Raw genomic sequence first — 5,000 nt, 5'->3', positions numbered from 1 at the left:
GTAAGACTTGCATGCTTACGAAAGTTACAAAACAACCATTTCCAAACGTTGAAAGAAAATCGACTATTTTGGAACTTGTACACAATGATCTATGTGATTTTTATTGCACTCCTTCATTGGGTAATAAAAGGTATGTTGTCACATTTATTGATGACAACACTTGGTATTGCTACATCTATCTTTTGCATGCCAAAGATGAAGCATTGGATAAGTTTAGAATTTACAAAATTGAGGTTGAATTACAACTGGTTAATTTGATTAAGTGTCTCAGAACTGATCGAGGAAGGGAATATATGGATCCTTAATACTTCCAGTCAATTGGTATTATTCACTAGACAACGAAACCATGCACGCCTCAACAAAACGGGGTTTCCGAACGTAAAATTCGAGTTTTAAAGGAAATGGAAAACTCGATGCTTTCTTACTTGGGATTGAGTGAGGGATTTTGGGGAGAGGCCATGTTAACGGCCTGTTATGTTTTGAATAGAGCTCCAAACAAACGGAATGAAACCACCCCATATGAACTTTGGTTCAAGAAAACTCCAAATTTAACTTATTTTCGAATTTGAGGTTGTCGGGATGTTGTGCAACTACCCGAACCCAATAGGAAGACTTTGGATGAACGTGGAATTGATTGTATATTCATTGGATATGCAGAAAATTTCAAGGCTTATAGGTTCTATGTAATAGAAACCTAACGATTCGGTATCGATAAATACCGTTATTGAATCGTGGGATGCGATTTTCGATGAGATGCGTTTTTCATAAATGCAAAGGCCTAAGAACCTGATTCCAATAATAAAGTGCAAAATCCATAAAGTTTGGTTGGTGTTTCAAGTCGCGAAACACAACAGGTCCGGAGAAGCAAACAAAGCCGAATTGCCAAAAATTTCGGTCCTGATTTCCAACTCTATTTGGTGGAAGGATCAAGGGATGAGCCTTGGCTTCAATACTCTTATTGTTACAATATTGAGGATGACCCAAAGACTTTCCAAGAAGCGATGGAATTTCGAGATGCCATCTTCTGGAAGGAAGCAATTGATAACAAATGTCATCAATTCTTGAAAATAACACCTGGGTGTTATCAGATTTACATCTAGGTTCTAAACCTCTTGGATTCAACTGGATCTTACAAAAGAAGATGAATTTGGATGGGATGATTGATAAATTCAAGGCCCGCTATTGACTATTTTGATACGTATGCTCCGGTAGCACGTATTTCGACTATTAGATTATTAGTCGCCTTGGAGGAAATAGTGTTAGGACTGAGAAATCAGTATTAATTGTATTCATCTTGAAAGTTTATAAATAGTCTATAATTGTAAAAAGTCAGCGTGTTTGACTTTTCTTATAGGTTTGACTTTGACTTTGATTAGATAGTTTGACCATATAAATAGGTAGCTAATCTTTGTAATTAGTGTAGATGAGCTCAATTGTAAGATTACGTACATATTAAGAGAGTTGACCAAAGCTTAGTAGATTGACTTTTTCTCTCTAAATGTTCTTCATGTTCTTACAAGTTTTATCTGAGATTCTGCCATTGTTGAAGATATGATGAAGATTGATCAGTGAAATCGGACACACAATTGGTATCAGAGCAAGTTGTGCAAGAAATCAGATTAAAGAAATCAGATTCATTCAAGATAAGTGAATTTTTTTTTCTGGAATTTTTTTTGGTGTTCTTCGTGTTCTTGATTTTTTTTCTTTGTTTTTGATCCGAATTTTTCATAAAATTCTTGTGTTTTTGTGTTAAAMACAGGATCAAAATGCTCGAAATTACATTGTGAATCTTTGTTATTCACAAAGTTTTATGATTTGATCACTGAATTTCAAGAATTATTCGGTTTTTTTGTGTTTTTAAAATTTTTCGTGTTCTTAATTTTTTTTTAAATGTTAGTATTTTTGATCCATTTTTTTTTTAAAAAGTTTTACTGTTTTTGTGTTTGTTGGTTTTTGATCTGTTTTTAACTTTTAGATATTTTTTTTTGGGCTTAACTTCATTTTTGGCCCATCCGGATAAGAGTCTGGCCATAAGCTTCAATTTCATACCTCTGCATCTCGATTGGAAAGAACAAATCACAGGATTCATTTACATTTAAGCGGTATTCATCTTCAATCGGTATTCATCTTGACCGCACATCTCTTGAAAGTTGAACGGAGAAGAGGATAAACCGGATAAGTCTTACCCGGAGAAGAGATAAACCGCAGAAGCCTTGTCCGGTGTTCATGTAAACCAGTCACCATTTGACCGGATTAGGGCTATGATTCGTTCAGCAGGTAAGTTTTCCATCTCATATTGTCCGGTATTCTTGTAAACCGATCAACCCTTGATCGGATTTGTGACCGGATTAGATTTCTTCTTGATCAGTTTAGTACTTAAAGAATTTTTGGTTCATTTTCTGTCCGGTTTACTAAACCGCTCAATCCTTCTAGTCAGACTTCTAAACCGCTCAATTTTTTAGTCTAATTTTTCATCTCAAATAACTTGAGCGTTTTAGGTTTCATCTCAAATATCTTGCTGTTCCATTCGACAGGTTTGATTTTGGACAGGTTTGCAGTTGTGATCTAATACAATCACACGATATTTTTCTGTTTTCATTCTAGAATTCCTTGTCATACTGTTTGATTTTGAATTAATCTGTATCTGGTTCATTTTATCGAAATCAATTGACCCCTGTTTGTGAATTCTTTGTTTCTGCTGGACTGTCCATTGAAGTTCTGTTTTGGATCAATTTGACAACATAGATTGTTCGATTGCTCAGGTTCAAGTTAGACTCATGTGGTTTGATATTTGTTGATGTAAATTGTTTTGATTGTTCGATTGATTTGTCATCGAATTTTCATAAATTGATTGGAGATTGCTTAGAATTTACATGAACAGTAGCTTCACAGCAGGTTGAAGAAGCAGAAACAACATTTTAAAACAGCAGCTAGCATTGGTTTTGCATTGGTTTAACATTGATTTTGAGATTGTTTGTGTTTGGATAGAACAACAGCAGCAAATATCTTGACAGAAGCTGAAACAAGAAACAGCAGCAGCAACAAGTTGTTTAAATCTTGACAGCTTCACTTTGTTAACAGCTGCTATTTGCATATAGAAGCTTTTGTGACTGTTTTTGTTTGGAAAGTAGTAAACAGTAGATGGACTATATTCATTTGTTTGTTGAAACAGCAGCAACAGTTAACAGTGTGCAGGTTCTTAGCTAGTTCTTTGCAGACAGCAGATCGATTTGAAACAGTGCAGCAACAGATTCATAGCAGTGTTGGTGTAGAGAAGCAACAAGACAGCACCAACAGTGTTATTTGTGATTGACCGCAGGTTTAAATTTGTAAATTGTGTTTGTGTTTGGAAAGATGAAAGTATAACAGCAGCAACAGGTTTAACAGCAACTGTTTTTCAGTTTGAAACAGGTTCTTGTAACACAGTTTTATCAGCTTCTTTAAAGTTGTGTGTGTAACAAGTGCGTTGTGTTTAGACAGCAACAAGAAACAGAACAGCAGAAGCAGCAAGTTTTAATACAGTGTGCTGTGTGCTGTGTTTTCAAGCAGAAGCAGAAGCAGAAACAAGTGTGCTGTGTTTTAAAAATGTGATGTGTTTGTGTTTGTGAGTAAGTAGTTGTGTGCAATCTGTCAAACAGCAGCAGATTCTCTGTGATTCTCATCAATTTAGAGTACTAACTGTATTTGTGATTTGTTTGTTCTTAGTGTCAGGTTCATACACTTTAAGGTTTAATAAACTGTTTAGAGTGCTGTTTTAGAGCTGTTTAAGTGCTGTTTACACTTACTGTTGTTTAGAGTTCTGTGTTTGTTTAGAATTTACTGTCATAAGCCACTAATGCTGCTGACTGTTGAAAGTTTAGTGCAGCAACAGATATTGCTGGTTTGATTTTGAAGTTATCTGTACAGAGGTCAAAGTATATCGTTGGGGCTGTGATATTTACTGGCCATGAGACCAAGGTAGCAGCAGATTTAAAACAGCAGCTTCAAACAGAAGATTTGAAACAGCAGATCTAGTAAACAGTTTTGAAGCAGAAAGCTTTGTTTAAGCAAGTTTAAGCATACAGAGTTGAAAGCATACAGAGTTGAAGCAGAAAGCTTTGTGTATTCTTAAAAGCAGAAAGCTTTGTGTATTCTTAAACTGATAACACAGCAGGTCTGCAACAGCAGCAAATCTGTTTGGTTTGTGAAGGTTTATCTACAACAAGTGGATTTTTGGATAGATTTCGGGCGCAGATAGTATATTTTTTTTTTGTTCCATATTTGTATTGTAAAAAGTGGTTATTGTTTGTTTTGAACTTGACTCAGATTGATTTGGCTTAGACTGTTTTTGGACTTAGTTTATTGTCTTGGACTGTTTTTTAGTTTCTTAGTTCATTTGTGTTTAGATTTTTTTTTGGATCATTGTATATTTGTTTGTGTGTGAGTTTTTCAGTGTTTGTATTTTTCTGTTCTTTTTGAGCTTAACTGTTCATATTTCTTTTATCTGATTTCACTGCATAGATCCTTAACTGATCAATTTTTTTTAAAATGACAGTTTTTTATACTAAAGAATATCGTGAGCTTAAAGAAAAGTATGCTCAAGTAGATTCTAGTCTTAGCAAGAGTATATCATGGTCAAATCATCTGAATGGTATTCTTCAGAGAGAGAAAGAAGAGAAGAGAATTTTGCAAGAAAAGGTGGATGAACTGATGAAAACCTGTGCTGATCCAGAAGAGACAGTTAGGTTAAATAAACAGGTTGAGGACTTAACTACTATAGTGAATAAATCTGAAAGTGAAATGATTGAAGTAAGAGAGCTGTTAAACTTAGAGAAAGAAAAAGTTGTAAAGACTGCAAAGATTTTAAATGACGAAAGGAAAGAAATGGAGATAGAAAAGAAGAGAATTATGGAAGTTGAAAGAAAGTTTGGAACTGAACGAGAATCTTACGAGAAGAAGTTTAACTCTCGAGCTAAACGCCAAGATGCTTCTAAAGCAAATCTCGGATTTTGAGCAGCTTA

The sequence above is a fragment of the Cynara cardunculus genome (assembly GCF_001531365.2).
Source record: "Cynara cardunculus var. scolymus isolate 2C chromosome LG 12, CcrdV1, whole genome shotgun sequence".
Taxonomy (NCBI): Eukaryota; Viridiplantae; Streptophyta; class Magnoliopsida; order Asterales; family Asteraceae; genus Cynara; species Cynara cardunculus.
The sequence above is the reverse complement of the archived record's forward strand: the minus strand, read 5'-3'. Positions refer to the sequence as shown.